The sequence below is a fragment of the Haliotis rufescens genome, unplaced genomic scaffold (assembly GCF_023055435.1).
Source record: "Haliotis rufescens isolate VD_foot unplaced genomic scaffold, xgHalRufe1.0.p SCAF_3, whole genome shotgun sequence".
Taxonomy (NCBI): Eukaryota; Metazoa; Mollusca; class Gastropoda; order Lepetellida; family Haliotidae; genus Haliotis; species Haliotis rufescens.
The window spans coordinates 51,664,768-51,676,507 of record NW_025964001.1 but is presented as its reverse complement, the minus strand read 5'-3'; positions in this window follow the sequence as shown (position 1 = coordinate 51,676,507).

The window sequence follows — 11,740 nt, the reverse complement described above, 5'->3', positions numbered from 1 at the left end:
GAAACGGAAGTATTGAAAATCAATGACACTATGAGAAACTGATTTAAACATATATGGATGTAAAGCTTGTGAACAGAATAAAAATTGAAAAAACCCATCTACTACGAAATCAAATAAAAGACAGCTCAGATCGAGTACATGTATCAAAGCAAACATGCTAAAGGAAAATGATAATTCCCTAACACACTGGCGGATTTGATATTCTAGAGGGCACATAAGTTCTTTTTCGACACAGAAAAAAATATATTTTAAACTATACATTCTATTAGTCACACTTCACACCACAACACACTAAGAAAACCGGTTGAGAAATTCGCAGAGGAAAGCTAAAATACAGTTCGGAAGTACTCAGCATTCCGGATCAAACATACATGCAATTGTTAGTTGAAAATAGAGCTGTGGGGATATTAAATCTCCCACATGGGGAAGCAGACAGAATGAGTGAGTGGGCGTGTGACCTTGGTTGACATCATTATGAAATCCACTGGATTGGTGAAATCCACGAGCACGTGTCTATGGTAGAGACAAACGTACCGAGACCAGTCCGAAATAGCGGCGATTCTAGGATTGGAAACCACGCTCCTATCATGGTTAAAGTCACAGCTGGTGGCCCGCCAGGTAACACGTGATCTTGTGCTAGACTCTCAGTTCACAGCAATGTTGATGACGGAGTGTAGGTGGATGGTGAGCTGGACAAGTGAATTGGTTCGAAACTTTCCTCTGTTCACCAACAGCGAAACTGTACCCGATAGGATTAGAGGGTAATGCGGAAGCAAATCTTCCGGTGTCTAAAGGGCAGCGTGGGCTGTTTACTTCCCAGGGTGTGAGAATGCAATTGGAACTTACCAAAATCCATTGAGCTACAACAACTACTACTACTACTACTACTACTACTACTACTACTACTACTACTACTACCACTACTATTACTACAACTACTACTACCACTACCACTACTACTACTATTACTACAACAACAACTACTACTACTACCACCACTACTACCACCACTACTACTACCACTACTACTACTACCACTACTACTACTACTACTAACCACATGACAGAAAGTGACCTACAGTGTTGTTATCATAACATATCGTGGAAGAAGGAGTATGGTACATGTAAGCGGCTCAACTGCCACTACAAAGTGACTGAATGCTGTTCATTGGCTTGAAAGACCTGATGTTCTCGGGTATTTATGAGGCTGACGAATGGGAGAAAGTTTACGTTAACTGACGATAAATACCACCTTGTTACTACACTGTCATCACACTAACCCGAAGATCGAGTTGATAGTTATATACCTGACAGGCATTACGTGCCGAGTTTCACGAACACTATTAGTTAAAAATGTATTGCAGTATATGTCAAAGATTTAGAATCTTTTCGGGAATGCTAAATGTCCGTCGTGTTGTATGTAATGAACATGGAGGTTAACCTCGGTCCCGAAGCCTTGAGGAAGGTAGGATTCGATTTCCGACATTGGAATATGTTCGAAGCCCATCTCTGGTGTCTCCCGCCATGATATTGCGTGGCGATTTCGAAACGCGGCGTAAAACCACACACTCAAAATTACAAAGAATAGTGCATGAGACTAAAATAAAACTTCAAGTCGTGGGACATGAATACATCAACTTCCAAAATCTCCATGCCGAAATCAGGAGATGTACACAGATGAAAACTGCCTATGCAAGCTCAACTCAGTCGGAGTAAAAATAGTTAAAATATATTATTTATATATATATTATTATTCATTCCAAGTGCTTCCAGCTGTGTGACGACACTGAACAAGAACTTGATGAGCCAACGTTTTAACGATTAGACGGGGCACAAAAGAGTGGCCCTGTTGACTGAGGTGCCGGAATTCGCTGGTCCTGTTTCTTGGTTTGTCAGCACCACATCCGCGCTCGTGGGTTTCATCAAAGTAGTAGCATATCTGCATCACTTCGGGCTTTCCCCATAAATGAAGCTGACACGCCTCGATATAACTAAAATACTGTACAAAGCGGCGTTAAACCCGAATCACTCACTCACTAACTGAATCATTACACTACCTGACTACACTTTAAAGCACAACATGTTTTTTTCACAGCAAGAGTAATTCTCTGGAGACCAGAAATAATGTCGGCAAAAATAACACAGCAGGGCAAAGTAATGTTGGCATATGTGAAGCGGGGGCTTCTCTACGTCAGGTTCGTCACGATATGGCGGACATATTGCCGATGTGACGTTAAACTCACTCACGCACTCACGTTACGTCAGAATATGCCGAATCATTAAATCGATTTCTCCTACCTTGCTAAGGTATAACGGGAACACAAATAAGCCCTATGTGCTAAAGAAAACTGTAAGATAAAACGAATGCCAATCTTGTCAAGCCACACGTGTTGTTTTGTCACCAGAAGATGAAGAGGAAGTATGCATCGTCTCCCCAGCTGGGAGCCCGCGTGGGTCGGTAATAGATCGCTAAAGAGTTCGTTAGTCAGGACATGCTTGGTCTTAAAGGGACATACACCTACATCTTTCTGCTACAAATTACAGGTTCCTTTAAACCATTGTGGTTTCTCTTCCATCCTTCTCCTTAGATTCATCTTCTGAGCAAAGAAAGCAAAATCAAGATGATTGGAAAATTGACTTGGGTATGAGCAAAATAATCCTGCCCATAAAGGTCAAGTTGAAACAACACTTTTGTCGAGGAGTTCTGGTTAACGATGTTTAACAGTAAAAGGATACACTACGGTGTTTGTCTGCACACATGGAACAGCAATAACAAAAAACGTCTATTTACTGAACGACATGTACATTATATGAAACAAAATATGGGAAACGGTTGTTCATATCTACGCACGTATTACGTGTTTCCACGCTATGTCTAAATTTACTATAATATTTCAAAATGCATTCTAACTAGTCACAGATTAGACATAACCACAGAAATGAATATTAACACATACCCTCAACCACAAACAACAACAAAATACATTATTGATCTCCAGGGCACAGAGGGTTGTCGATCAGTATGTTTGCTATCACGGTAACAAGACAGGCGTGACGCCTGTTTACTAGCTGCTGAGTGTTGTTTTGTGGCACATGTCTACCAAGCGACCTGAGACATAATCAAGTAAGGGACAGGCACCCAGAAACTGATGTCATGATCAGCGATCTCGCCCGCTTCACCCCAGGTCCCGACCCCCATTATGGCCGCCAATTATGAGTATCGGGTGTGGGGACCTAGTCTGTCCCCGAATACCCACGGTTTTACGCCGCTTTTGGCAGTTCTCCAGCAATATCACGGACCCCAAAAATGCCCCACTGCCCCTCACAATCACAAGAGTACGCGAGTAATGATGGATGTGTCACGCCGCCTTCAGCAGTATCCCAGCAATGTGGAGGCATGGGGGTCGGGCGTTGAGGGTGGATATGTTTGGGATTCGAACCCGGGCTTCGGCTCAACGACCCAATGTTATAACCACTAAACCCCCAATAAAACTTTGAAGATGAATATATCTAGTTATCATGTTCTAATTTGAACGTAAAGTTAAGTGTTACTGCTATTAAATGAGGTAAATATGTATATATCTGTTGCCGCCAAGAGGAACATGAAGCCGGGATGTCTGACATACTTGCGATCTGGACGAAGTTCATCCCCCAGATAATGCTCCACACCCAGCCGACTATGATGATGAAAGATGCCATTTGTAGAAGTGCTGACAAGATGTTTAATCCGAATGCTTTTATTGGCTTGTCTATCCTCGTCTTTGCTCCACATAACACAGAGAAGGCCGAGATGATTGTACCTGGAACAGCAGAGGGGACATCAAAACTAGTGACAAATGTTTGTTTGTTTGTTTGTTTGTTTGTTGTATAACACCGCACTTAGCAATATTCCAGCTATATAACTGAGGTCTGTAAATAATCGAATCTGGACCAGACAAGTCAGTGATTGACATCCTGAGCATCGATCTACGCAATTGGATACGATGACATGCGAGCCAGATCACCTGATCCCGTTAGTTGCCTCTTACGCCAAACATGGGTTGCTGAAGACCTATTCATTTATTGTCATTTATGTTCATAATTAGACAGGATGAGAGAATATAATGCGACATATCAGGAGCGCCAAACACCCGGACAGAATTGCAGTCAAAATGTTCCATGAGCCACGCGTCAGCTACCGAGATGTGCGTGTGTTGGTATACCAAAATGAAAGAAAATGAGGAACTGTAGTGTCTGGAATCTCCTAAATCCTATAGTGACATGGTAAAGTATGACATAGTTTATTTCAGTAGTACTATGATCGTATTATTTTGAATTGCGATGATCGAGGTGCTGTGCGTTGCTGTGTGGAAGGTACGTTGTGGTGTGTTGAGGTGTGTTGCGGTAGGGTATGGTGTTATGTGGAAATGTGCGGTGCGATGCGGTGTGGTGTTGTGCTGCTTTGTTGTGCTCTGTTGTGAGATGAGGTGTGGGGCGGGGCGGGGCGGGGCGGGGCGGGGCGGGGCGGGGCGGGGCGGGGCGGGACTGTAAGTTAGAGTACGGTGTAGTGTCTTGCTGTGTGCTGTAGTCTTGTATAGTGGGTTGCGTTGCGTTTGGATGCCGTGTGGAGTTGTATGGTGCGGTGCGGTACGGTGTGGCGGAGAGGGGTGCGGTGCGGAGCGGAGCAATGTAGTATTGTGTGGTACAGTGCAGGATTGTGGAGTGTAGTTTTGTGAAAGGTAGTAATGAAGTTTAGCTTTTTAATAGTGTAGTAGCGTGTATCTATCACATGGTGGTGTAATGTTGTGCCACGCCGTGCCGTGCCGGGCAGCGCAGTGTAGTGTAGTGTAGTGTAGTGTAGTGTAGTGTAGTGTAGTGCAGTGTAGTGCAGTGTAGTGCAGTGCAGTGTAGCAGTGCTGTGTAGTGTAATGTAACAATGTAGTGTAGTGTAGTGTGTAGTGTGTAGTGTAGTGGGTATTGTACTGTAGTGTAGTGTAGTGTAGTGTGGTGTGGTGAAGTGCTGTTTAGTGTAGTGTAGTGTAGTGTAGTGGGTAGTGTAGTGTAGTGTAGTGTAGTGTAGTGTAGTGTTATGTTAGTGTTGTGTAGTGTAATGTAGTGTAATGTAGTGTAATGTAGTGTATTGTAGTGTAGTGTAGTGTAGTGCAGTGCAGTGCAGTGTAGCAGTGCTGTGTAGTGTAATGTAACAGTGTAGTGTAGTGTAGTGTGTAGTGTGTAGTGTGTAGTGTAGTGGGTATTGTAGTGTAGTGTAGTGTAGTGTAGTGTAGTGTGGTGTGGTGAAGTGCTGTTTAGTGTAGTGTAGTGTAGTGTAGTGGGTAGTGTAGTGTATTGTTATGTTAGTGTTGTGTAGTGTAGTGTAGTGTAATGTAGTGTAATGTAGTGTATTGTAGTGTAGTGTAGTGTTGTGTAGTATAGTGTAGTGTAGTGTAGTGTGGTGTGGTGAATTGCTGTTAAGTGTAGTGTAGTGTAGGGTAGTGTAGTGTAGAGTAGAGTAGTGGGTAGTGTTGTGTAGTGTAGTGTAGTGTTATGTTAGTGTTGTGTAGTGTAGTGCATTGTAATAGTGTTGTGTAGTGTAGTGTAGTGTAGTGCAGTGTAACAGTGATGTGTCCTGTAGTGTAGTGTAACAGTGATGTGTAGAGTAGTGTAATGCAGTTTAGTGTAGTGTAGTGTAACAGTGAGCATCATGAGCATTGATCGACGCAACTGGGATACGATGACATGCCACAACCAAGTCAGCAAGCCTGACCACCCGATCCCGTCAGTCGCCTCTCATGACAAGCATACGCCTGTTATTACAGGCAAACATGGGCTGCTGAAGACCTATTCTCTTCCCGGGCATTCATGTAGATACATGATGTGACGTCATTTACCCTGACACCGTGTATTTGATAACACTGTATCAATGTTTTTATCTTCTAGTATAGTTTTACTATTCTGCCATTCTGCATCAAATTCAAATTTTCTGAATCAGTTTCAATTCCAAGCTTCAAATTGTCATCATTCAACTTAACAACAAGTAATGTCCCTGTCCCAGAGCTTGTCACAGCATTGCCATGGCCGGAATCCAACGGCTGATTTAAGACAAAGCTGTACAATAATCACGCCCGAGACACGCCAACAAGTGTCGATGACCTTTCCAATGCAAGCTATTAATGCCAAATACCTCCGTTAATGGAACAAGAAACCCGACAGATGTAGATGACTCTGCTATATTCATCCTTGGCCCATAGGTTCTCGCAGAGATCTCATGAAGATCTCGCCAATGTGATGAATGTTAATCCAAGGAGCCTTCAAAGAGAGAACGAGGTCTGCATTGCAAATTCAGATTCTTACTTCCGGCTAAGAATATATCTTCGTTTGAGAATGCGCTGGAGCTGCTGCTACGTAGAAATCTAACACGGTGTGACGGAAGAAAACTGGCATTGTGGACACATATTCCAGTCGGATGGGTGCTACACACGTTATGCCCGGATAGATGAAGAGGTCTTATTGCAATGAAGTGAGCGGGACTGTAGTGATGAATGGTCATCAGTTCAGTGAATGTCCTTCGAGGCACTTAATGCAAATTATTTTGATGACTGCGACCTGAAAAAAAGGATTAACAATCGGGACAATACCTCTTTCATAATGAATCATTTATATTTTCTAAGTGAATGTTGCTCTTTAAAACTTTCGATATGAAATTTCATTTTGGCAAATGCATTGTGATACCCTTTAATTTGGAAAAGCGTGAAAAAGTTTACAGGAAAATAGTGATACGGAGCATCAGCAACGGAGCAACTCCAGCCGCATCTAGGCCTCAGTGTAATTATAACGTTGGCAAACGTTGGAACACAGTAAATAAAATCGTTTGGACTACATTGTTCTCTTCAGTAGATTTATAACACCAGGACCTTCGTATAAGAGATCGTCTCAATTAGGGGCCATCGGGTAGCCTAGTGGTTAAAGCGTTCGCTCGTCACGCCTTAGACCCGGGTTCGATTCCCGACATGGGAATTTCTGGTGTGCCCCGCCGTGATATTGCTGGAATATTGCTAAAAGCGATGTAAAAACAATATCCACTCACTCACGTCTCAATTGGTGGAAAGTGCCTCACAAGTCTGATGTATGCGAAAAAGTCACTGATTTGAAAGATTTGAGAGAGATGCTCTTGAAACAAAACATGCATATGCATGGCTGTAGAGATATATGCCAAGGTTTGTGAAGCATTCAAGAAGCCATGTATTCATCATAATTTCAGTACTCACTGTAACGTACGTCTCCCTTTTATTATGGTGGCGAAATATCTTGTCATTGCTGGAAATCAAGACGTCTTTAAAAATATACCTGCCATTTTTCATAAATAGTCTCCATGTATACAACTCATTTCATGTGAAACTAAAAGAAAAAACCCAAACACTTAGAACAAACTGACAATACATGCATTTCTCGCTCAATCACACACACTGTCCAAAAATATCATCGCCAAAAGTTTTAGGCTGTTTTAACGGTTTACCAAAAGCCATGAAATATGATACCCTATTTGCTGTCGATTAATGAACTTGTACAAAACGAATTCCTTTTACGTTATAGTCCTTTACAAACCGAATTCTCCTTTTACCAATTTGCTTTCGGCAAATACAGCTGTGCATATAGCTCTGGATGCTTTGCCTACATCACTATTTGAACCAGAATGTGCCTAATGTCTAAATGAATATTTAATGCAACTTACATCTCTATATCTAACACGAATTTAATAAACAGTTTGGTGACAATAACTTGCATAAATATCAGTAAAATACACTTTCGTTATATCATATCCAGAGGTATACGGAGCTACAACGATTCCAATACAGAAAAAAACTCTTGTCTACATTGGAAAAAAAACAACTTTACATGTCTACAATCAATTTTAGTAACCCCACATTCAACACGGAATCTTTCAATATACAGTTCCATATATACAAGTCATTGTCCTCAAACATATCCTAACTAATTATGCCGGGCAAAAGAAAGTATATATTTGAAAATTGGATTTGACCAAACAATTCCAAAATTACCACAATGCTGAAGACAGTCGCCGAAACATTGGAAATTTAGGTCCAAAACACAACTGGGATATCTGTATCAAATACATCACTATCGAATGACCATTTCGTATATGTTTTTAGCCACCATCAAACAAGACAGTTTATTTCAATTTTATGACAAAACGAATGTTTTCCTTAAAAAGTGACAAAGTCATATTCAAAAACAGAAACTAACATCGATTATCTAATGCCATGTGTCTCCTCTACGCCAACAGTCATTTGACTACCTTTCAATTGCCTTATCTCTTTCCTTATATAATATGATGTGACCCAGGACCTCCTACCATTTGGAGGGACATCACGCTTAACCTTTTACATATATGTATATAGGCTTCATAGTCTGGTATATATATATATATATATGAAACGAAGGACAGCTTGGAGAATGACATGGTTTGTGAGACTGATTTCCATCGATTTCACATGAAAAATTCGTCGATGACCCCAGAAAGGAAGTTATTTTCTTGGACAACGGATCAAACGTCTACACTCCGAGATTAGTGAGAATGTGGGAACGGCCAAAAGCCATTAATGTCTGTAATGCGACATAATCTAGACCCAGGGTAACACAATCAGCAAATAAATGTTCCTCCCGTGTGACAACTTGGCTGATGTAGCTAAGAAGGATGCCATTGCTTCCGATGTAGTTTATGTTTGGTAGCCTACCAACCTTCTTACCATAACAAACATTTGATGGCATGTGGGGTTCTTAAAGTTCCCTTTTCTTCCTAATCATGAATCGAAAGAGCCATAGATTCGAGCGAGCCGTAATGAACTATTTGCCCTTGTGTAACAAGCAGATTTAACATCTTTCAACGAGGAACTGATTTTTACATACGCATGGTCATAAGTACTTGGATATATGAAATGCTAATGCTTAAGGCATTTTTAACTAGTGTGAGCTTGCCAGTTTGAGACTTTGATAGATATGTGGAAGTGTATCGTTCACAGCGACCCGTGTGGGTGGCAAGACGTAAAGTAACGACTTGTATAAAACTACATCATTACCGTGTGTCTCTACGTAATCAATGGTTCAATATGATATTTCACATTATATTTATTCATTCTAAGTTTCATGTTAACCTGTAACATGTTCACAACTTAATTGTCAATGTCAGTGATTTTATAGCTCGATTTTGAAGTCATGCAGGTCTGGGACGTTTACCACTTTGGTAAAAAACATGGGCACGGGCATGGTGCTGACAAACCGAAAATCATAATCGGGGCAAACCGGAATTCGAACCCACAATCAAAGGTTTCTGGCGTGCCCAAGGGAAGTAGCTCTGCAGAGCGAATCGCGGCGCCTTAGGCGACTTGGCCTACCGCGCCACTACCATAATGAGACAAGTGGAAACCTTTAGTTCGAAGTCCTGGGAACCAGAATATACATCGAGTTGTCTGTTGTTCCAGACAAGCTGAGCGCCGATATAACGATATCTCGGTATCATAAACTTATACACAGTCTTATACGATAAATTATGTTTGAGGATACGCGTTTACAGGCTTTGTACTGTACATTAACCGTTCACCTTGCACAGATAAGAATTTATCCTTGGTAATAAAGTTACATCGTCATAAATGATACACACGCAATTGACGAGATTCGACTGGATGGAATAGCAAATGTTACATTCAACTAAGGGTTAACGGTAAACGTATGACGTTAAAGTGGAAGCACGTACAACCAGTAAACCATTACGATGCCTCTGCTAGAATGGTTTTCCATATGTCCTCCAGAGAAGAAAAAGATCAAAGCTATCATTGTGTTGTCTCTGTTCCCGTTGTAGGACTGTTTGACATTTTATTACCTGGGGCTGTTGCGAAAAGAGCGTCGTTGTTTTAGCATGTAGGCGACTGTAGGCCTTTTTCCATTCAATAGCGAGGAGCAGTTTGGGAAGTGATAACACGCGACTAGACACGACCGGTAGAGATTTAGTAGCTTGATGGATGGGGGAAGTGATGGCACAACCATCAAAGAAAAAGTTCATTCTAACAATGGTGTTTGTTTAGTCTGACTGGGAGAAGGTGATTGGCTTTGAAACATTTGGATGTGCAGCCTGTTTTCACTGTACTGGCATTAAGTCAGTGTTTAACAAGCGTTGTACATTAGTTGTACGAATAGTAACAAAACACAGTATTAAGTTGTCGATTTCGTATTGGCATGGGTATGATTATCATTGTCATTGCTGTACTAGCAAATAGCCCTTTCGAAGTTTATTTCTGCTCTTTTCTAAATGTTTAAGCCCCAGGTTCATTCGTGTGGTATCTAGGCTCCATGGTGTGGTATCTAGGCTCCATGGTGTGGTATCTAGGCTCCATGGTGTGGTATCTAGGCTCCATGGTGTGGTATCGATGCTCCAAGGTCTGGTATCTAAGCTTCATCGTCTGGTATCTAGGTTCAATGGTGTGGTATCTAGGTTCCAAGGTCTGGTGTCTAGGCTTCATAGTTTATTATGTAGGCTTCATTGTCTGGTATCTAGGCTTCATAGTCTGGTATCTAGGCTTCATGGTCTGGTGTATAGGCTTCATTGTCTGGTATCTAGGCTTCATAGTCTGGTATCTAGGCTTCATGGTCTGGTGTATAGGCTTCATGGTCTGGTATCTAGGTTTCATTGTCTGGTATCTAGGCTTCATGGTCTGGTATCTCGGCTCAAAGGTCTCGGGACTCATAGTCTGGTATCTTGGCTTCTCGGTCTGGTATCTAGGCTTTATGGTCTAGGCTTCATGGTCTGGGTTTCATGGTCTGGTATCTAGGCTTCATGGTCTGGTATCTAGGCTTCATGGTCTGGAATCTAGATTTGTATCCTCTCGTACAAATAGTATATGACCTTACCCACCTGTGATGACAGGAATGTTTGTTTTCATCATTGTACCATTACGCGGTTCGAGATAGAACTGTAAAGGTTCTCATAGTCTTCAAACCTCAAATTGCATCAAAATGGATTTTTGAAAAAAAATACTCTTAGTACGTTACAGGCGTCTTAATATACTCTGTCATAACGTCATAAAATATAACGACATACGACATGGCAACCGAGTTAGAAGAACCTTTGTTACATTGGTATCAGAAAGAATGTTCGTGATTTGTCACGAATACTCTTAAATCATTTATCATCGAGAAGCACCATCACAAATAGCCCACACATCATCTATCTAAGTTAGACAGATCCATACCATGTATAAAAATAGCCGAACAAAACACGTCCACGGTGTATCTTACGATATCAAGACCACATCCGTTTGAGAGAACGCATTTGTAATGTTTCTAAACACCTGCCCTATTACCTGTAGGCTAGTCAGGAATAGTTCCCATCTACCATTCCCCGCGCAATCTTGGGACAGGGGTTCAAGCAGCGCCCCACCCAGCGGCCACCATGATGTTTAAAGAAAATAACACCACCACATCAGTGTCTTCATTACGGTATCCCTTTAGCTCAGTTAGCGGTGATCATGCCATGGTAAGATGGGCATAATTACCACAGGTCGCCCACTGTTTGACACAATCACCACACCTTTGATGAAGGTAAAGTTCTGGCAGAACCTTGACAGTAATCTTGGTCATTGACGTATGGTTTATGAATTGGCTTACTTGGCAAAACCGTATTGAAGTTCAGAAGTACAGAATGATATTGATTGACATTATGCAGACTGGTATGTTAAAATGCTGGTCTGGT